General features: G+C 36.6%; 1 pseudogene across 1 annotated transcript; it reads right to left on the bottom strand.

The window, feature by feature from the left end:
- Window positions 1-5,971: 5,971 nt before the first annotated feature.
- On the bottom strand, window positions 5,972-10,463 carry LOC309666486 (T-complex protein 1 subunit alpha pseudogene; annotated as a pseudogene). The gene is made up of 3 exons: window positions 10,455-10,463; window positions 8,746-8,786; window positions 5,972-6,440 (listed from the first exon to the last, which is right to left on the bottom strand). The product of its transcript is annotated as a T-complex protein 1 subunit alpha pseudogene (transcript).
- Between the last annotated feature and the right edge of the window lie 13,810 nt (window positions 10,464-24,273).

The following is a 24,273-nucleotide window of genomic DNA, read 5'->3' as shown; positions in this document are numbered from 1 at the left end:
TGGGAGAGAGGCCTGTGGAGAGAGGGTGTAAGAGCCTGCAAGACAGTACTTGACCATGAAATCCACCAGCCCTGGCTAGCAGAGGAACATCGAACACAGTCAAGAGCCATAACACGGAGGATGGGGCCAGCACACGGGACTCTGCCCAAAAGGGAAGCAACATGGGGGGAATGGGAGATAGAGCATTTTCCTGGTGGGTGGAGATTAGGAGGATCTTTTTTGATGTTGCTACTGTTACTGTTACTCTGATGCCTGCCCCTTTAGGTTGGGGGACCTCGGGGGAAATAATGATTCATAGCTGCATAATTCTGCAGCTAAGTAAGCGCAGTGTAACTTCCCAATTTGCTCCCAAGTTGCAGCAGCTAGAAAGAAAAATAAGCTTATCTCCCTCCACGTGTACAACTAAATCTCTACAGAGAGCCGTGTTAGTCCTACTCAAAGACGTCCGTGTTCCCCTCATTTTATGAAAGAATTATGAAAGTGTTCCTTGCTGAGTTCAGTTATGTCCTGAAACCTTTGAAGAAAACTTAAGTCTCTCTGGATTTGCCCAACTCTCTTGAAGTCTGTAAAACCGGAAGGAAAGATAAAGATAAGGTTGCATAAGCTTCAATTAGTTTCTTTTCAAACATCCACAACTTTATGCACATAAGAGGAGTAAGCTCTCATTACTTGCTTGCAATATAAACATTGATAACGTTTTCAAATGTATTTTTCACAGAAGGAACATATTTTTACACTTTAAAAGTTTCATATTCTCATATTTGGAAAGTTGGAAAATAGGTTCTCTGGCTTCTGACTGTGCCTTTTTTTTTTTTTTTTTTAACCAAACTCCAAGGCACCAGTTTTTCAGCCCTGATACTCCCTTCCCCTCCACCAGTCACCCCAAAAAGGTATGAAGTAAGAGCCACTAGGGTTACCATACACAAAAATCAACTCAAAATGATCATAGATCTAAATGGGAAAGCTAAAACTTAACAATTTTTAAAAGAAAACATAGACGATATTTGTCATGACCTTCAGTTGACCAAGAGTTCTTAGAAGCAACACCAAAAACATAATCTATAAAAGAGAAAAATGATAAACTGGACTTAATCAAAATTAAAGTCTTTTGCATTTCAAAAGACATTGTTAAGAAAATGAAGAGACATACCACAGACTAGGAGAAATTATTTGAAATCATATATCTAACAAATGACTTGTATCCAGAATATATATAAAGAACTCTTTCAATTAAATAAGAAGAAGAAAACACAACCCAATTTTTAAATGGGCAAAATATTTGAATAATTTCATAAACAAGATATGTGAATGTTTAATAATCACATGAAAAATTGCTCAACATCATTAGTATCTAGTGAAATGAAAATTAAAACCACAATGTGCACCCGCGAGATGGCAATAATCAAAAAGACAGACAACATCAAATGTTGGTGAGGGTGTGGAAAAACTGGAACTCTCTCATACATTGCTGGTGGAAAGGTAAAATGGTACAGTTACTTTGGAAAACAGTTTGGCAGTTTCTTTTAAGAGTGAAACATAAACCTAACCATCTTATGCAGCAGTTCCACTCCCAGAAATTTACCCATTTAAAACATATGTCTATATAAAGACTTGTATGCAAGTGTTTATAGCAGCATTGGTAATAGCCAAAGTAGAAACAAAACAAATTTCCATCGGCCTGTGGATGGATAAATAAAATGTGGGATTTCCATGTACTATGGAATACTATTCAGTAATAAAGAGGAACAAACTACTGATTTGTGCTAAAACAAGGATGAATCTCAAAAACATTATGCTAAGGGAAGGAAGACAAATGCAAAAGATTACATGATTCCATTTAGACTTACATGATTCCAAAAGTATGAAATGTCCAGAAAGGAAAAATTCATACAGACAGGAGGCAGATTAGTGGTTGTCTGGGGCTAGGGATGGGAGTGAGGATTGACTGCAAAAGGGCCCAAGGGAATTTTTGGGATAATGAAATTGTTCTAAAACTGGATTATAGTGATGATTGCACACTCTGTACATTTAATAAAAATTATGGAATTTTATGGGTGAATTTCATTGTATGTAATTATACCTGAATAAAGTTGATTTTTTAAAACTTTGAAAATAAAGAGCGATTAGGGTCAGCAAGATATGTCTGTGGCTTTCAAAAAGGAATTATTGAGACTTCCCTGGTGGTTCAGTGGTTGGGAGTCCTCCTGCCAATGCAGGAGACACGGGTTCGAGCCCTTGTCAGGGAAGATCCCACATACCGTGGAGCAACTAAGCTCACCACAACTACTGAGCCTGCGTTCTAGAGTCTGCAAGCCACAACTACTGAGCCTTCATGCCACAGCTACTGAAGCCCACGTGCCTAGAGCCCGTGCTCTGCAACAAGAGAAGCCACTGCAAGGAGAAGCCTGCTCACCGCAACAAAGAGTAGCCCCCGCTTGCCACAACTAGAGAAAGCCCACGTGCAGCAAGAAGACCCAACGCAGCCAAAAATAAATAAATAAATTTATTTTTTTAAAAAAAGGAATTATTTACTTACCTGATAAAAAATATTTCAAGACACCTATTAGATTGGTAAGAAGCTTATAGTCAGATAATACCACATGGTGGTGAGCATATCAGTCAAAATGTGCTATGATCTACGACAGTAACAAACAATCCCAAAAGATCAGTGGCTTAAAACGGGGGTCAGCAAACTTTTTCTACAAAGGGCCAAATAGTAAATATCTTCAACTTTGTACACCACCTGGTTTCTGTCTCAACTACTCAACTCTGCCTAGACAAGACATACAAAAACTGGCATGGCTGTGTTCCAATAAAGCTTTATGGAAACAGGCAGTGGGTCAGATTTGGCCAACAGGATAGTTTTCCAAGCTCTGATATAAAACATCAATGATTTATTTATAACTCATAGTTAATGTTTACTGTCCAGTCAGCTGGAGGCTTTATACTCCATGTTATCCTCACTGCAACACAATACAATGAAGAATTCACCATAGGGATCATTAAAGTTCACTGAGGCAAAGTCCAGACAATGTGATGAATGCCTCACCGGCCCTTAAGGCTCTGCTCACATTTCATTGTCTAAAATGATCTCATGGCTATGCCTAACTTCAAAGGGAATGGGAGAGTGCAAGGCCTCCGCATGCCTAGAAGGCAGAGAGCTGGAAGTCACTGGTGAACAGTACTCAAGTTACTGCAACAGAGGACATAGGAAAATGTGAACTCTCATGCACTGCTGGGAAGAGTGTCAGCTGGAAAGCCACTTTTGGGAATAATTAGCACATTTAGCAAAATTAAATATAAGTTACAAATTTCACTCTTAGGTGGGTACCCTACAGCGTCTCTCACATAAATCCACTAAAAAATATAGATGAAGATGTTCACTGCAGCATTGTTTATAACAGAAAAAATTAAATGCAACTTTAATGTCTATCAATAGTGGAAGAGATAGATAAATTATGATGTTTTTCATAAAATAATATCACACATACCAGGATCAATGAAAATGAATTACTGTATCAGTATGAATATATCTAAAGAAAGTAGTTTTGAGTAAAAAAGGAAAGTTGCAAAAAAGAACATACACAATGATTCCATTTATGTAAATTATTTAAAACACATTGTTTTTGGAGACATAATATAAAGAAGGGGGCACACATTAACAATGCTTATCCCTGGGGAGATTTGGGGGTTAAGGGGATTTCCAATGTATCTGCAATGTTATATTTCATTAAAACTATCTGAAAAAGTTATGGCAAAATGTTAATATGTACTAAATCTGGATAGTGGAAAATACGGGTTTCTGTTATTAACTCTTGTATGCTTGAAATATTTTTAAAATAAAAAAAAATAATTACTGCAGCTAATGTATAATTTTCAACCGAGAGAAGTGTCACGGTGATATTAAATGACACGAGAGAGCGGGCTGAACTAAGAACAAGACAATGAGTTGCCCTTACAAGAGCATCAGCTACAAAAAATGAGCCACAAAGGAGGAAAAACCAACATCAGTGGCTGAGCAGTCTGAAAGCAAAACAGTCAGGACTCAATTCTCTGATTTAGAGAAAGTTAACAGTGAATAAAACCCCCCAAAAGTAAACTCCATCTTTTTATGCCCTTGAATAATACCTTGTGGTCATTTAAGAATTGCTTGTTAGGACTTTTATGATATAAAAATTATAACAAATAATTGTGTAACATATCAAATTATTATGTCTTCTATGCCGTGAAAGTGTTCTCATATGATAGAAATAAAATAGAAGGGAGAAGGAAAGAAGGAATGGAAGAAAGAGAGAGAATGAGAGAAACAGGGAATGGAGTGAGGGAGGAAACGTCTGTGCTGGAAATCAGGTAACTGAGCTGCCAGCCTCGCTCTGTCACTAAACCCATCTTGAGCAAGGAACTTCATGTCTGTGAGCCTGTTTCTTCCTCCCTAATAAAAGGACAATGACCTCGATTCCAGCTCAGTATTCTACGATCCTTGAAGTAGCCACTGAGATTCACGTTTGGAGAAGTGGTATTGCCCTGGGATAAAAACTCTCAGCCTTTGTCTGATCCAGTGAACAAAGTACTAGAATAAAAAGTCATGGTCACAATTCAGCATGAAGGTCAAAGCCACACATCATTCATCGGGGCAGTTGCTCTACTATGGGTAGGTGGGGTGGGAAGTGAGTGAAGATAACTCAGGGAGACCGCTGGGTTTCAGACTTCCATTTATAACAAGCAGGATCCAATAGCCACTCCCTCTGTCAGGAATGCCTAAAAGAGAATTGTGAGGAGAATCAAAGATTTATGCCTACCTCCAAGTTTTCAGGATCTCAGAACAACATAAGAAAACCCAGGAAACTCTGGCACATTCAAACCTCTAACTTGCCCCGAAGTTGGTATGAAAAAGTTTACATTATAGGATGTGGAACAAAGTCTCACCAGAGTAGTTTCTCGAATACCGACTATATGCCAAACATTACACTAATAATAATAATAGTAATAATAATAACAACAACAGAATGAGCTACCTCTGGTCCCTTCCCATGACCCGTTCCTTCTCATCCCCATCCCTGCAACATATCAGCCCCTTCCTATAGAAGCCATAATGAGTTATTGTATTTCTCTCCAGCCTGAGCCCTTTGCCTTTTAACTGGGACTGGGCCATATCAAGCCATTTTCTCTATAGCTGCCCACAATAAATCATGCGGAGATATAGTTTGGAGGGGTGAAGGTAGCATGTAGAACCTATGAACTGGAAGAGGCTCCCTTGAGAAGCAGAGTGTCACTGGCTTAAAATAATTTTTCTTCAGGATTACAGACAAACATTCTCAGATGAAAGTTTTCCAAACAATGCAACCATCTCTATTTTACATTTGATATGATGTCATCACAAACCAAGATCTTTCCATTAAAGTGTCAAGACTCAGATTTATACTACAGACATAAAAATAAAAGCTAAATACCAAGGCAAGGAACATTAATGGAAGTTATATACATGAATTAAGGGGAAAGTGCACCTCTGAGTGTTGTTTATGTAAAAGGCTATTTGTAAATTTGAGCTTGCATTTCCTCAGACATTATTTGAAAGTGTTTATATTACTGATGTGCAAGAAACATTTCTCACATTTTAATTATACTGTGGAACATGCTGATTCCAATCAACACATTGAGGACAGTTTTACAGTCCGTGAGTAACAAAGCACTCCCATTCATATAGAGCCCAGATTTTATTCATACAAATATTAACATGTATTTAGTACCTACTATGTGCTAGGATCGCTACTAAAACAGGTATTTAGATACTAATCCCTCTCTGCTGCACGTATAATGAGGTTTCCTCCTTTGTGTCCCCAACTCAAAATAAGAACATTTTCTTTTCTTTTTGTTTTTTTGACAGCTTAATTTGCACATTTGCACTTTAATGTGTAATACTCAAGGTACAAGAAAATTGCATCTAAGATTGTTGTAAATAAAAGAAATCAGATCAGTCATCAAGGGCTCCAGAGTGAACAGCATTTTCATAACCTCCATGCTTATCGTCTTTGCTTTCTGGGTGTAATTTAATAAGATCATCAATTCGAAGAATGGTAATTGCAGCTTCAGTTGCAAATTTCAAACTCTTAACTTTAACTATGGTTGGTTCAAACATCCCTGCCTGTTTGTTGTCTCGGGGTTTACCATTGACCAGGTCAAGACCAATCCATTTTAGATTTTTGCGTTCTGGGTTAACCTGAGCCTCATGATGAAAAGTTCTTAATTTTGCAACCAGATCTGTGGAGTCTTGGGCAGCATTAACTGCCAGAGTATTAGGAATAACAAGAAGAGATCTTGTAAACTCCACAATAGCAAGCTGTTCCCGGGGGCCCACGCTGGTTGAGTAGTTTTCAAGGTATATGGAAAGGGCTGCTTCTACAGTGCCTCCACCCGGAATCACAGATTTTGACTCCAAAACTCTTCACCACACAAAGAGCATCATGTAAAGAGCGTGCCATCTGGTCACACATGAAATCATTCGCCCCACGTTAAGATGATTGAGGCAGAGGTATGAGTCTTAGTGCTACTTAAAAAATACTGAAATTCTGAAATCAATGCTTTAGTAAGTCCACGTAGAAATTCACTCTAAGTGCCTCGATTAAATCCTGCTTACATAGGACATTTAGACATGGAAGCAATGTCTAGACCATGGAGAAGAGATGAAATGGTTACTTCAGCTCAATTCACAATGGCCCAACATTATTTTGTCCCATGTGTATAACTGTTCGTATCACTGAAAGATTATAGCAGCAAATAAATAGGAAAGAGAACAACATTTTCTATGTGGCAAAGAGAAGCAATAGGTCAGCACAGTGAGGCAAGCAAGGGCCAGATCATGAAGGATCTTGTGTGTCAGACTATATATAACATTGAAAGCTATGAAAAATATAGAACTTTTTAATCTGAGGAGGTATGGGATCAGATTTTCATTTGTAAAATATCGTTCTGGACAAAGTGGAAAGAATGAGGTACAAGTAAGGGCAAGGAGAGGGTTCAAGGTCCCTGTAGTAATAAAGGGCTTGAGTGTGGATAAAGTTGGAATAGGTGCATTGACATAATTTGGTAATCAAATGAGTTGGAGGTAACGGATTGAAGGCAAGGATAACTCTTTGTTTCCTGGCTTCAGCTCCTAGACAAGAAATGATGCCATTGGCTAAAAGAGGGAATAGAAAAAGAAGCAGGTTACCAGGAGTGGAGACTGATAGATAATAAGTTCAGTTCTAAATATGTTGAGTCTGAGGTACCCTGTCGGCAGCCCATGTGAAAATGTCTAGAAAGCTCTAGGAAATGTGTCTAGAGCTCAGAAAAGATATAAAGGGAATACATGAGACTTATGGTGTAGCTGAGCTCCTGCAAGGAGAGTCTCTGGTGGAAGAGATTAATAATGAAAACAATAGTAATGGCCAACCTTTAAAGTGTGCTTCCTATTTGCCGGACCCTGTTCTAAGCCCTTTACACGTATTAACTGATCTCACCCTCACATAAATCAGATCATTATCCCCATTTTGTGGTTTGTAAGACTAAGGCTTAGATAACTGAAGCAACTTGCACAAGGTCACACACAGCTAGTCAGTGCTGGAGCTGGGATATGAACCCAGAACAGACTGTCTCCAGCCTGTGCTCTTAGCCTTTACACAACACAGACTTCCTAAGAGAGGCTGACCACAGAGGTCACCCTGGACTGCAATGATGTGGGAAGAAGGAAATGATCACTCAAAGAATACCGAGAATAGAACACTATAAAAGGGAATGGGAAGACCAAAGAAGAAATAGTTTTAAGAATTAGGGAGTCTTCAGGAAAGGCAAACACTAAAGGTATCATTAGTACATATCATTTCTTCATATTGGAAGAGAAAAAAAATTTTTTTTCTAAAAAGAAAGCAAATAAAACTTGTAAGTAATCTAGTAATAATGTTGCAAACATTTCTTTTGAAATTATAAAGGGTTTCTGCCCTACTGACCACATAAACATGAGGAGGTCAGGCAAGGAGTATGAATTTCAAAGTACAAATATATGCTATTTAAAATAAAGGTTCCTTTTCTATAGTTACTTAGAGTTCATCTCTGCCTCTTAGTAGGTAAAGGCCACTGAAAACCAAGATGATTCGTCCTGCTGAGACATCTTGCCTAAAGGAGACAGTGAGATTAGCGAGGGCACTTCCCAGTAAGAATACAAAACCCAATCTAGCCAGCACCAACTCCCCACTGCCACTGCCAAAGAAATGAAAAGAGGAAGCAGAGAAAAGACAGCTTTGCAATCTGTCCTTGAAAGAGTCACAATCAGATCAAAAACAAACAAAAATCCTTAAAGCCTTTAGATGTGCTCATTGAAGCTGTTGATGCATCATAAACCTTGACATATCATGCATATTCCAAGACTCTGCAAATAACTGAGCATTCCTAAATCTAATCTCCCGTCCCAAAAGAAAACTGAAAAGTCAAACTTGAGAAAGCCTATCCTTTTCTCATTTTCAACTGGGGAAATGCAGTAAAATATTCTGCTCTGAAAAGTTAGGAATTGGTATTTCATTAGCACCACTCTACTTCAATAGCAATATATCTCCCTCTTGTGGATTTTTAAGATATTTCCACCCAGGAGAGTCCCTTCCAACTTACATCCCTCACTTAATCACTAAGTTGCATTGTATAACTATAAGCATAAATAAAAGATAGGATACTCTGCCATATCCCCCTACTAACTGAAGTACTAGGTAGAATACATACCCTGGCAACTCACATTCATTCTTCTTCTGGAAATGAAGTAGCTGTTAACAAACATCATGCATCAAATATTTATTAAGCTATTATGAAAAGCATGGACACAGGGCACTTGAAAATGCAGAGCTTGTTTCTGGAAAAATTTACAACCTAAAAATAAGACCAAACAGCCGACTGGAAATTGTGTGTCAGTTGCTCTGATAGACTTGTCCTAGGACAGCTACCGAGGTAGAAATTCCCACCTGTGACCAGGACTGCCAAATGCCTAGATTCTAGAAGACTGTTGTCTTGGGTGAAGTGTGCTGAAGTCCTGTGACTATAAAACTGATATTTTCTCCTATATGCACAAAAAGTCAATATAAGAATTAAATTCCATCCCTCTTTACAGATATAACACCACCACACAGAAACGCCACAGAATTCTTATACTTCTATCTCAAAATTTTGCAGTATCTAAGCCTACCTTTTCTACCCTTCCTTCCTTCCTTTCTCTTTCTTCCTTCCTTCCTTTCCCTTCTTTCCTTCTTCCCTCCCTCCCTCTCTCTCTTTTCCCTTCCTTCCTTCCTTCCTTCCTTCCTTTTTCTCTTTCTTTCTTTCTCTCTCTTTCTCTTTCTTTCTCTCTCTCTCTCCCTTTCTCTTTCTCTCTTTCTTTCTTTCTTTCTTTCTTTCTTTCTTTCTTTCTTTCTTTCTTTCTTTCTTTCTTTCTTTCTTTCTTTCTTTCTCTTTCTTTCTTTCTTTCCTGTTTCAGAAAAGAAAGTATCATTTCCTCCCAAGAGAAACCCTTTTACCACTTTTCTCAGCTCCATTCTCCCCCTGCCGGCTCCTTTTCCTCCACCCAAAATTTTGCTCAGGTCTCTTTCATCTCCCCCAGCCCCACCCCCACCCCCTGGTGATCCTTCTTTGAACTATGAAGTCCACCAGAATTGTTCACATTAGAATTAAGTTCCACTCTCTATTTCTCCATTCACTAATGAATCACCAGCACCAACAACGCCTCATATATAGCAAATATCAACATTTTTTTCATTTTTGTATGTAAATTTTTTACTTGAAATATAATTTGCATGCCATAAAATTCACCCTTTTAAAGTGCACAATGAGGTTTTTAGTATATTCAGAGTTGAATGATAGTGGTACAATCATCACCACTATCAATACATTTTTTCACTTTTTTTCTGCTTTATTGAGGTATAATTGACAAAACTGTAATACATTTAAAGTGTATAATGATGATGCTTTGATACATATACCTTGTAAAATGATCCCCACTAATGAGTTAAATCTATCACCTCACATATTTATCTTTTTTTTGTGAGAACACTTAAGTTCCACTCTTATCAAATTTCAATCATACAATACAGTATTATCAACTATAGTCACCATTATATATTAGATCCTCAGATCTTATTTCTCTTCTAACTGAAAGTTTATACCCTTTTACTAACCTCTTTCTCTTTCCCTCATCCCTGTCTCCTGACAGCTGCCATTCTACTCTTTGTTTCTATGAGTTAAACTTTCTTTTTTAAAAAAATTCCACATATAAATAATGTCTTCCTCTATCTGGCTATTTCACTTAGCATAATTCCCTCCAGATTCATCCATGTTGTTGCAACTGGCAAGATTTCCTTCTTCTAAGGCTGAATAATACTCCATTCTATATTTATACTACATATTCTTTATTAATTCTTTCATCGACAGACACGTTGTTTCCACACCTTGGCCATTGTGAATAATGCTGCAATGAACATGGGAGTATAGATATCTCTTCAAGATAATGATTTTGTTTCCTTTGGATATACAATTGACCCTTGAACATCACAGGTTTGAATTGCTAGGGTGCACTTATACAAGGATTTTTTCTCAATAGTAAATACCACAGTACTACACGATCCAAAGTTGACTGAATCCATGGATGCAGAATCATGGATACAGAAGGACCAACTATAAGTTATACTTGGATTTTCAACTGGGCAGAGGGTCAGTGCCACCAACCTCTATGTTGTTCAAGGGTCAACTGTATACCCAGAAGTGGGATTGCTGTATCATATGGTAATTCTATCTTAAATTTTTTGAAGAACCTCCATACTGTTTTTCATAGCGGTTGTACCAGTTTACATTCCTACCAACACCAGTTCCCCATCCAGGATTTCCTTTTCTTCACATCCTCATCAGCATTTGTTATTTGTATCTTTTTGATAGTAGACATCCTAACAGGTGTGAGATGATATCTCATGGTTTTGATTTGCATTTCCTTGATGATTAGTGATGTTGACTACCTTTTCATCTACCTGTTGCCATTTGTATGTCTTCTCTAGGAAAATATCTGTTCAGGTCCTTTGCCCTTTTTTTAAATTGGGTTATTTGATTTTTTGCTATTGAGTTGTATGAGTACCTTGTATATTTTGGACATTAACCCCATATTGTTTTTTTGGTTTTTTTAAAATTTAATTTAATTTAATTTATTTTTTATACAGCAGGTTCTTATTAGTTATCCATTTTATACATATTAGTGTATATATGTCAATCCCAATCTCCCAGTTCATCCTACCACGATGCCCCCTACTTTCCCCCTAACCACTTATTGTATATGTGGTTTGCAAATGTTTTTCCCATTCCATTGCTTACCTTTTCATTTTGTTGATGGTTTCCTTTGCTGTACAGAAGTTTTTAATTGCATGTAGTCCTACTTGTTTATTTTTCCTTTTGCTGCCTTTGCTTTTGATGTCAAATCCAAAAACTCATTGCAAGACCCAGATCCAGGAGATTACACCTTACGTTATTTCTAGGAGTTTTATGGTTACAGGTCTTACATTCAAGCCTTTAATCCATTTTGAGTTGATTTCTGTGTATGGTGTAAGATAGGAGTCCAGTTTCATTCATTTGCATGTGGATATCCAGTTTTCCCAACACCATTTAATGAACAGAATATTCTTTACCAATGGTATATTCTTGGCTCCTTTGTCATAAATTAATTGACTATATATGAGTGGGTTTATTCTGGGTTCTCTATTCTGTTTCATTGATCTGTGTGTCTGTTTTTATGTCACTACCATACTGTCTTGATTACAATAGCTTTGTAATATAGTTTGAGAGTGGGAAGTGTGATGCCTCCAGCTTTGTCTTCTTTCTCAAGATTGCTTGACTATTCAGGCTCTTTTGTGGTTTCATATAAATTTTAGGGTTGTTTTTTCTATTTCTGTGAAAAATGCCATTGGTATTTTTCTTTTGTTCTCCATCTCTATAACTTTGTTATTTCAAGAATATTATATATATAGAATCATTCAGAGTGATTATCCATTGGAATTTTAATAGGGATTGTATTGCGTCTGTAGACTGCTTTGGGTAGTATGGCATTTTAACAATATTAATTCTCCCATTCCATGAGCATGGAATGTCTGTTCATTTATTTGTGTCTTCTTCAATGTCTTTTATCAGTATATTATAAGTTTTAGTGAATAGATCTTTCATCCCCTTGCTTAAATTTATTCCTAAGTATTTTATTCTTTTTGATTCTATTGTAAATGGGATTGTTTTTTTTTAATTTCTCTTTCCTATAGTTCATTGTTAGTATATAGAAAAGCAACTGATTTTTATATGTTGATTTTGTATCTTGCAAATTTACTGAATTTGTTTATTAGTTCTAATAGTTTTTGTTGGCATCTTTAGGGTTTTCTATATATAATATTATGTCATCTGCAAACACAGAAAATTTTACTTCTTTTGTTCTGAGTTGGACGCCTATTATTTCATTTTCTTGCCTAATTGCTCTGGCTAGGACTTACAGTGCTATGTTGAATAAAAGTGGCAAGAGTGGGCATTCTTGTCTTGTACCTGATCTTAGAGGAAATGCTTTCAGCTTTCCATCATTGAGTATGATGTTTGCTATGGATTTCTTATATACGTCCTTTAATATGTTAAGGCATGCTAGCACTATACCCATTTTGTTGAGAGTTTTATCATAAATGAATACTGAATTTTGTCAAAACCTTTTCTGCATCTACTGAGATGATCATATAATTTTTATACTTAATTTTGTTAATGTGGTGTATTGCATTAATTGATTTGCAGATGTTGAACCATCCTTGAATCCAGGAATACAGCTCATTTGGTCATGGTGTATGATCCTTTTAATGTACTATTGAATTGTGTTTGCAAATTTTTTTTCGAGTATTTATGTTCATCAGGGATATTGGTCTGTAATTTTCTTCTTGTAATGTCCTTGTCTGGTTTTTGCACCAGGGTAATGCTGGCCTTGTAAAATGAGTTTAGAAGTGTCCCTTCCTAGTTTTTGGAAGAGTCTGAGAAAGGCATATTAATTCTTCTTTAAGTGTTTGGTAGAATTCACAGGTAAAGACACCTAGTCCTAGACTATTCAATCTCCTCACTAGCAATTAGTCTGTTCAGATTTTCTTTTTCTTCATGGTTATTAGTAGGTTGTATATTTCTAAGAATTTATCCATTTCTTCTAGGTTGTCCAATTTGTTAGCATATAATTAATTGTTCATAGTAGTCTCTCATGATCCTTTGTATTTGTGTGGTATCAGATGTGATGTCTCCTCTTTTGTTTCTAATTTTATTTATTTGAGGCTTCTCTCTTTTTTTCTTGGTAAGTCTACCTAAAGGTTTGTTCATTTTATCTTTTAAAGGAACCAGCTCTTAGCTTTATTGATTTTTTCTAGTCTCTATTTCATTTATTTCAACTCTGATATTTGTTATTTCCTTCCTACTACTAACTTTGGGCTTAGTTTGCTCTTCTTTTTCAATTTTCTTGAGGATTAAAGTTCAGTTGTTTATTTGAGATTTTTCTTTTTCTTTATGTAGGCATTTATCCCTATAAACTTTCCTCTTAGAAATGTTTTTCCTGCATCCCGTAAGTTTTGATATGTTATGTTTTCATTTTCATTTGTCTCAAGATATTTTTTGGTTTCTCTTTTGATTTCTTCTTTGACCCATTGACTTTCAGAGCTAGGTGATTTGGCAGTCTGCTCTTTGGGTGGTGATTTGGCAGTCTGTTCTTTGGGTGGCAGCCTTAAAAGCTGGGGTGCTAGATGTGTGCTCCAAACCCTTCACTCCTTGGGGAGAAGCTGGGAGTTAGGGATTCACTCCTGATTGTGTGGCACTGTCCCAATGGTGGGATTTATGGCAAGACTGTGTCTCAGCTTTTCCTACCCATTTCTATGTGGGCATTTTCTCAGTCACCCAATATGAAGAAGTCACTCCCCTAGTTTCTGGATTTCTCTCAGAGGGAATTGCTCCTTATGTCACTGTATATTCAGTAGGTCCATGGAAGAAGTAAAATTCAGGAAGCATATTAAGAAGGAAGAAGAAATCAAAATTAGATCTTGAATGAAAAAGGAGAGAGTGGAGTCAAGGGCAAACTATAATAACTCTGTTATTCTAAGCCACCAAGTTTTGTGGTAATTTGTTACAACAGTAAGAAACTAATACATCACTTTTCATTATTTAATGTGACTTTTTAATGTGGACAGTCTTCTTGGCAATTTGAAATAATCCAGTGGTCATTTCCAATGGTGGATGAGAAGCAATTTAAGCAACTTAGAGTTAGAAAACAAATGACAAATAAAGTAATAAAAATTTTTGATATTATTTTATTTTAAATCACCCCAAAAGTATTTACATAGTATAATGGCTAATTTTATGTGTCAATTTGACTGGGTCACAGGGTACCCAGATTAAAATTATTCCTGGGCGTGTTTGTGAGGGTGCTTCTGGATTATATTAGCATTTGTATTGGTGGTGGACTCAGTAAAGTGGATTGCCCTCCCCAGTGTGGGTACACATGATGCAGTGGTTGACGGCCTGAATAGGACAAAAATCAGACAACTGGAATCACACTATTGCTTTCCTGGGTGTCCAACTTACAGATAGCAGATAATGAAACATAGCCTACATAATTGCATACGCAAGCAAATTCCTCATAATCAATCAATCAATCTCTCTCTCTCTCTCTCTCTCTCACACACACACACACACACACACACACACGCACCACACACACATATACACAAACTTTAGGCAAAACTAGATAATCTCAATGATAAGCTTCCTATGCACTTTGACCCTTCTATCTTATTCAACTAGATGTTGTCTTTTGACTGAAAACACAATGTACATTACTAAATTAGAAAATTCTATAGGTTTTATGATGGTAACTTCATTCACTTAATCAAGCATATAAAGACAAACTATGTGAATTACCACACAAGATACATTTTAATTTGCTAGTTCTAAAAATATGTGTGCGCTCTCAGTGGTAATTTGAAAAATTTGCTAGTTCTAAAAATATGTGTGAACCTAATTTATAACAAATAAATCTATGACAAAATTTTACTACTTAATAGAAACTATGTTATGTACTATAATGAACTAATATTTTCACCTGAAAAATAAAATTACACAAAACAACCTATGCCCATTACAACACAGTTTGTTATTGCTGTGATATAAATTTTTGTGTCCTCCCATGTTGAAATCCCAATGCCCATGGTGGTGGTGTTGGGAGGTAGGAACTTTGGGAGGTGCTTAGGTCATGAAGGCGGAGGAGCCTTCGTGAATGGAATTAATGCTCTTATAAAAGTGACCCCAGAGAGATACCTCTCCCCTTCCACCACATGAAGGTACAATGAGAAGTCTGCAACCCAAAAGAGGGCCCTTGCCTGATGATACTGGCACCTTAACACTGAACTTCCAGTTTCCAGAACTGTAAGCAATACATTTGTGTTGTTTATAATCTACCCAGTCTGCAGGATTTTGTTATAGCAGCCTAAAGGGACCAAGACAATTATGTTCTATTCTCTTGCTAGTGGTCATTTTGTCTCCATCTGATATCCAGAAGAAATCAAAATGTGATGTGGTTTCCCTCAGGAAAAGCAAAGGAAGAAATGAATGAGGTATTTACAACCTCTACCCCAAGACTCCAAACTAAAGGATGCTGTTGATGAACTGAAATGTATTTCATTTTAAAATACAGTAGAGTGGTGCTCTCAACCTGTGGAGGTATAATTATTCGAGAATCTCAACCTAGAGGGGCACAAGTGCCAAGGAGCTATGGTTTATTATCTTTCCACACTTTGTTTCTCTAAAATGTGGGATTCCCGAAGGGATTTATACTATTTCCTGACAGCCCCTAAGCATAAAATTAATAAAGAAGGTAAAAGAAAATTTGCCACAGAGATTCAGAGCTGATTAATATAAGCCATGCCCGTCCGTCATTCTCTGGAAGCCAATTAAGCAAAGTACTCAAATGTAACACTTTAACACCATAAATAAAAGTTGGTGAAAAGTTTAAATTCTATCGTAAAATTTCCCAGTGAAAGTAAAGTAGCTGTAAAAGCATACCTTATAAAAATAAGGTATATTTATGCCCCAATTGCTAAACAAAATAAAGGGAATTTTTATTGTGAAACAGCCAAAATGACCTCATCAATCTTTTCTAGCTTTCCACTGGGGGAAAGAGGATTTTGCACCATGAGGTATGTAAAATTAATCTGCTTCAAGCCTATTATTCTGCAGGATCTTATGAAAAACCCCATGAAGAGTATCTTAAAAATAAAGATGGACAACTCACCAGATTACAGAAACAGAAGGAAGGTGATAGATGGCCTTAATTTGTTCTTTTTATATTAATAGTTTGGGCACATTTTCTATCCTCTATGAAATTTGAGTTCAAACAGTGTCACACCCAACCATCTTCCCACACAGTAAATAAAGAAATGGATAGATTGATAGTTAAATTAGATAAACTAGTCCTATAACTCTGTCTTGTATGCATGCTCTCAATACCTGCTTTTAGTTGTTTTTTTTTTAAACTCAGTTATCAAACACCTGGCTACTGAGCCATGGGTTTTACGACATAATCAGGAAAAAATTCATTATGATGAGAGAAAAAGAGTCCCATGTTCTAAACCTAAAGACCCTGAAAATCAAGCCCTAGTCAACTGATTATGCCAGGTGATTCTAACATTAGATACTATCTCAGCCACACACACCACTTCACCTTAATTCCATGCCCTGGAGCTCTATAAGCATCAGATAAAACCACTCTTCCTCCACTTCTATACTATCCTTGACATGAAGAGGAAGATCTCCAAATTAATGTGCTATGCGTAAAAATCAACTCTCATCCCTCATTACACCAACTCTCATCATCTATCTGCCTTGTGACTCAGACATCCCTTTATTCCTGATTTGTTGATCACCTCAAAAAGCCTAGCCCCTCTCCTTACCTAGAAATGCCTTCACCCCTGGGCTCTTCTTATTAGATAGCTGTGTACTTACCCTTTTATGAACTTATCTCCAACCCATCCCCAAATCCCCCTGGAACCCAAAATCAATCACCAGCAAAATCCCTTGTATCCAAAAATCAATCACCAGCAAAATCTCTTGTATCACTAATATCCTCAACTTGACCTGGCTCTCCCCCCAAGTTATGGCTACCCTTCAACTCCTCAGAGTATCAACCCACTACCCCTCCTTGTTGCAATTATACACAGACCTGGGTCCTTCCCCACTCCTTGAAGAATTAAGCTTCTAACTCACTGTCAATTCCAGTACTCTACTTGTCATTATTCTTGGTGATTTCAATATTCCCCTGATGATCCTTCTAATCCACTTGAGCTCATCTCCAATGATTTTGTCTCCCACCTAACCCAGTCACCTTCTCATTACCAGTAACAGCAATTCCCCCGTAAGTTCAACATCAAGCATCCCACTCTCCCACCACCACCTCTTGTCCTTCCAGCTCTTTCCTCTAATATCCCATTCCCAACAAGGACCTATCACTTTTTCCCCACATCCTATTCATATATTTAATATTCTCCTTATGTACTGATAGTTTAGAATCCACAGTCCATCATCTCTCTCTTGCATAAAACCTCAACTCTCTTGTTGTCTTCTTACCTCATAGGTCTCACTTGGCAAAACTCTAATCATACTTAAAGCCAACTCACCACCTGCTCTGTCCTGGCACCCATGAAGCTGAATGTGGCTGGAGAAAAACAATCTGCTGTATCCTTAAGTCATGATCACTGATCTCAAAGAGACCGTTGGTGCCGTCCAGTGAATGGACTCCAGTGAATGGACTACATATCTCTACTCCACTCAGTTACCTCTACTTTCACCTCAAAACTCTAGCACCTCCTCACCTTCACTCTCAGCTTTGCTTCCTATATCTCTGAGAGAAGAACAGCTCTAGAACAGCTCCACTACAGTACCCAAGCTCAGCCAAGCCCAGCAGAGCCCACAAGTCAAATCTGACCTACAAGCCCATTAGAAAGAAATATATGCTTGTTGTTGAAAGCCACTAGATTTTGGGATTTTTTTGTTATGCAGCATTATTGTGGCAAAAACCTGAAGGTAATTTCATATACAGCACCAATATCATGTAGAAAGATTTCTACAACACTTTATCCATGATTATTTTTTGCCATATCTCATAAAGGGTTTTATCCTTTCTTTAGTATCCAACTAACACTATCACTCTTTCTTCTTTAGTTATAACTTCTTGAAGCAACAGTCTATCTGTATTTGTCTCCTTTTGTTCATTCCCACATGCTGTAACCCCTGCAATCTTGACATTATAGAGACCATTTTCTCAAGTGTTACTCATTTCTTTACCAAAGGGGCAGATACGATGCAGTTGGGTCAGCAGCAGTCATGAGGACTGAATCCATCGGTAAGTGACAAGTTAAGAATTGGGTTGATATGGGGCAGAGAATGTAAAGCGATTTGAGAAGCTATTTGTTCAATCTATTGAGGCTTTTATTTTTTAAAAATAAAACCCCTCCCTTTTAATTTTTATTTAAAAAATCAAGATACTTCATCCACTGGATGAGTAATCAATCTCAGTTTTCTCAAAAACTAGTTTGGCAAGTTTTTTGTAATGCCACTTAACTTCTGTGATATTTTCACTCACAAATTTAGAAAGCTAAGCAGCATGGTTTTTAAGCAGGAATCTGGAAATTTTTCAAAATTCAGATAACCAATGGACTCCCTACTCTTCCATTCAATTATTTTATTTTATTTATTTATTTATTTATTTATGGCTGTGTTGGGTCTTCGTTTCTGCGCGAGGGCTTTCTCTAGTTGCGGCAAGTGGGGGCCACTCTTCATCGCGGTGCGTGGGCCTCTCACTATCGTGGCCTCTCCCGTTGCGGAGCACAGGCTCCAGACGCGCAGGCTCAGCAACTGTGGCTCACGGGCTTAGTCGCTCCGCGGCATGTGGGATCTTCCCAGACCAGGGCTCGAACCCATGTCCCCTGCATTGGCAGGCAGATTCTCAACCACTGCGCCACCAGGGAAGCCCATTCCATTCAATTTTGATACAACCCTTTAGAGTAGAGTGGGATTTTGGCAGCCTGAAAATACTCTAGAATTGATTTCTTATCTTTTCAAGCCTCGTTGCCCATCACTTGACACGCATGCACACTGATCATTCAAGACCATGAGGCAGATGTTCCCCAACATCCCCTCAAATATGTAATAGGTATATTTATCGCCTATAGACTGTGGTCTGAACACATTAACTGAAATGATGTTTCGTGTCTCTGATGCAATCTGTCTATGCCATCTAATGAATGTAAGCTTTCTTTTTCTTCTTTCACAATATCCATAAAAGTGCTAGATGTTAATAGTTTTTATATTAATTTACCTTCCCACACCCCCAAAACACCATATATGCAAGAATTCATGGGCCAAGAAATCAACTTTGCAGTGACATATATTAATTTCTTCATATAACCCGGAGCATAGAGGCTAAGAAAGAATTTAAAAACTAGTGTGAGTTTGGGAGTTGTGTATTTTAGATATGAATTTTTCCCACCATGTAAACATTTGAAAGAATTACAATAATTGGATGTTCCCTCTTTTCATTATCTCTCTATTCTGAAAAATATGGTTATATGTTTTAATTTAATTTGAATTTTTAGGATATTAATGCATTTCTTTTATTCATTTTATCTTTAGCCATTTCAATATGAATTCACATACACACACATGCACCCAACTTCTAAAAATCTAATACTCCTGCTACACAGACAGACATCAAGCAGTTTCCAAGGGAACACTGCTTCAAGGCAATGATCCTATTAAAAAGATCCTTCTGAGAACAAATATCCATTCCCTGCAATATCATTCAGAAGAATTAAATTAGAGCCACTCCTCTTGAAATGAAGAGAACAATCCCGTGCTTAACCATCACAGGGTAGCAGAGAATGTTCCTCTTAAAAGCATAATTACTCTACAGGGTGGCAGTACCGGTATGGACCATTAGCTCTGACAGTGAAAAGCTCCCAATTCCTCTCCAATTGAAAAGTTGCTTGAGATGACAAGAGATCTACAAATCATGATTATCTTAAAATCAGAGAATTAGGCCATGTTACTGAAAGGGCCCTCCAGACATCTGATGCCCAAGACCTCTGGCTCAGGTAGGGAGCATAGCCAGAAACTAGACTAGTTGAGTAGTCTTCAAAGGGTGCTACTCTCCTAGAATTAACCATCAGAGCACTAGAATACCTCTTAAAATAGTTATTTTTAACATTGCTCTCATTACAAAACAATAAAATTTAGAAAACATAGAAAAGCACATAGAAGAAACAAAAATCAACCATACTCCTACCACCCAGAGAACGACTGTTAACATTTTGGGACATTTTTCTAAACTTATTCTGTGGCTTTATTTTTCCTTTTATAAATGAGACCATAACATACACATTATTTTATGATGTACTTTTTTCACAGAATACTTAGTTGTAAATATTTTCTCCATATTACTAAATAGTCTAATAATGATTTTGAATGGCTGCAGTGAATTCGAAATTACCAAACTAGAATTTACTTAACAAATACTCATTTGGGGACACTTAGATTTTTTCTGACTTTTCACTCTTCACTAATAGGGTACTAGACACCCTCAAAAAAATGTTTTAATGTACAAGATATATAATTTCCACATGACAAATTCCTAGAAGGACAATTGCTAGATTCTAGAATAAAAGTATGTTAATTTTTGATACACTTTCCAAAGGATTCCTCAGAAAGGTAATAACAATTGAAAGTCTACCATCAGTGTGAGAATGGACACCAGAAATGGCACTGGAATCCTCAGGCAAGGTCCACTCAGGACAGTTATATGCGTTCACAGTAATGACAAGCGGGATTCTGCCATCTATTTAAGGCCAGAAATCGATTCACTGAGAACTACTAGAGTCACATGAAAAAGTAAGAATTAAGTAAGTTTACTAATAATGTTAATTTATGAATACTTCTAAGCATCTGTGGATGCTTCACAGAGAAAAATGAACAGCAAGTTCTAGTTCCTCCTCAAAAATAGAAATACTGAGCCATAGCTAAAGGAGTGGTCTCTCTTTGGTTTGGTCTGGAAAGATCTTCCTGATTTAGCAGAGCATTCTGTTAGTACTTAGCATCATTCTTTTCCCATACATCTCTGTGATAGGATGAAAGTACCCTTAATATAAATGCTTGATTCTCAGAGAGCATAACTCAATCAGCTACAAATCCCATACAGGTATATAAAGATAGAAACCTTGCCAATTTCTAAACACTGGGGAGTAGTGGAGTGTGTAACAAACTGGAGTAAAGTAGTTCAAATTCATTTTTTTTTATCATGGAAGATAGATTATATTTATATTACGGAGGTACTAACTTTTTGAAAACTTTTTCTTTTAGATCAGTTTTAGGTTTATATCAAATTCTTTTGGATTTTTTACATATACAATCATACCATTTGTGAACAATGTCTTCCTTCCCAATCTGTATACCTTTCTTGCTTTATTGTTGTAGCCAGGACTTCCAGTATGATGTTGAAAAGGAGTGGTGAGAGGGGACATCTTTACCTTGTACCTGATCTTAGTGGGAAAACTTTGAGTTTCTCACCACTAAATATGATGTTAGCTGAAGGTTTTTGTAGATAGTCTTTACCAAGTGGAGAAAGTTCCTCCCTACTCATAGTTTACAGAGTGTTTTTTGTCATGAATGGGTGTTGGATTTTGTCAACTGCTTTTCTTGCATCTATTAATATGATCATGTGATTTTTTGTTTTTAGTCTGTTGAGGTGATGGATTACATTGATTTTTGAATATTGAACCAGGCTTGCATATATGGGATAAATCCCAATTTGTCATCATGTATAATTCTTTGCGTACATTGTTAGATTCAGTTGCTAATATTTTGTTAAGGATTATTGCATCTATGTTCATGAGAGATACTGCTCTGCAGTTTGTTTGTTGGCTTATTCTGCTTTCATATAATGAGTTAGGAAGTAGTCCCTCTGCTTCTGTCTTCTGAAAGAGATTATAGAGGATTGGTACAATTTCTTCCTTAAATGTTTGGTAGAATTTGCCAGTGAACACATCTGGGCCTGGTGCTTTCTGTTTTGGAAGGTTATTAATTATTGATTTGTTTATTTAATAGATGTAGGCCTATTTAGATCATCTATTTCTTCTTGTGTAAGTTTTAGCAGACTGTGTCTTTTAAGGAAGGAATTGGTCCATTTAATCTAGATTATCAAATTTGTGAGCGAAGAGTTGTTCATAGTATTTTTTATTATCTTTTTTATTATCATTTTAATTTCCATGGGATCTGTAGCCATGTCCCCTCTTTCATTTCTGGTATTAGTAATGCATGTCCTTTTTTTTCATAGACTGGCTAGAGGCTTATCAATTTATTCATCTTTTCTAAGAACCAGCTTTTGGTTTGATTTTCTCTATTGATTTTTTTCATTTTCAAATTTATTTATGCTCTAACTCTTTTTATTTTTTTTCTTCTGCTTATTTTGGGTTCAATTTGCTCTTCTTTTTCCAGTTTCCTGAGGTGAAAACTTAGATTAATGACTTTAAATTTTTCTTCTTTTCTAATATAAGTATTCACTGCTATAAATTTTGCTCTAAACATTGCTTTCACAGCATCCCACACGTTTTGATAAGTTCATTTTCATTTCAAACTCATTTTTAAAACCATCCTGACAGTCAAGCAAAATAAATTGAGGAGAAAATTTCACTCATGGACCTCCAGATTGAAACACTGCTTAAAAAAAAAAAAAAAAACTATTGTAGATTATTCTCAGTCTCTCTTTAATGATTTTTCAAAGTATGCTTTGGGCAGCAAACATTTATTGAAGGATTTTTTAATGAATGTTTGATTTAGTGTGCTCTTTAAAAAGAAATATTCAGACTAAACCTGTGATATTTCATTTATTAACACTGAAATAGGGTTGCTTTCTATTTATGTGCCTCTGTCTTGTGTTGTCTGTGTTCTGCCTTGCTACGGCAGTTTTGTGCTCTCCATATACTAGCAATGGAAAATTGTTGCAAATTTATTTTAATAATAATAATATTATTAGTTAATATTTACTGAGTACTTAATGGATTCAGGTCAACTGACCCAATTTCAGCTGAAAAGGCATTTCCCCATTACCCACCTCCCCATAGTGGTTCTGAAGATGTTCCTTTTAACCATTTTACCCACAAAAATATATAAAGTCTACCCTTATTGTAAGAATGAGGTCACTCAGAATGAGGTTACACTTGTCTCCTTAGTCACAAAAAGTCTCCCAAAACAAGTAAGAGTGTGGACAAGGAAGGAAGGGAAGCATGGGAAAGGAAATGCAATGGGTGACCCTTACAAAGTTTAATTTTGTGTTGGTGAGGCTGATGTCCCAAGAGAGGAGAACTCTATTTAAGCCTAATGCTTTTGTGTGGTTGGTAAATTTATTGAACTCACAGGCTGAAACAGTCTCAAGAGGGCTGTTTATTCAGAGGAGACATATTAATCTATTAAGCTAATGCTTTAACATAAAAGCCTGGACTTACTACATTAGCTTCAGTGACCCAAGTGATTTTACGCATTTGAATAAAATAAATTTTGGTGTGAGCAATATAAAAACAAACAAAAAAACAAATGAGCATCAAATTCCTTGTGTGTGTGTGTGTGTGTGTGTGTGTGTGTGTGTGTGTGTGTGTTCCATCTATTGGGTTAAATTCCTAACCTTGGCCTTTGTGTTAATTTGAAAATCATAAAATCTTCCATACTCTGAAACATGTATTTGATCTGAAAAAGAAATTGCAACCAAAAGCCTGTGCTTACCTTGATAAAATGAAAGTTTTCTGAATGTGTTTAGGGGGGAAATGCTGCATAAAGGAAAAGATAAACTGTGAGAGCTTGGGTCTCCAAAATAATAATGAAATGAAATTATATCTTAATTATAATTAGAAAGACTTGAAGAGTACTGACATGTGAGTAAATCATTTGTGTTTTCAGTGAAGTTTGCTCCTTAAATATGTTGAAATATAATTTTCACTAAATCTTAATAAATCATTTATGGCAGATGTTAAGTGTATCAGTATAACAGGATCATGCAAAGAAGTGAGTAAATTCGATCCTACTAATAGCATAAGGCAAAACAAATGTTCATGATTAACAGTGACAGTTTGAGAGAATAGCTCTAAGCAATTTAAAGACCCAGGAACCAAAAGGATCAAAAGAAACAAGTTACTTTCA

This window comes from Balaenoptera physalus, assembly GCF_965194825.1.
Source record: "Balaenoptera physalus genome assembly, chromosome: 8".
Classification (NCBI taxonomy): domain Eukaryota; kingdom Metazoa; phylum Chordata; class Mammalia; order Artiodactyla; family Balaenopteridae; genus Balaenoptera; species Balaenoptera physalus.
Note: the sequence above shows the minus strand (reverse complement) of the source record. Positions and strands in the feature narration are given on the sequence as shown.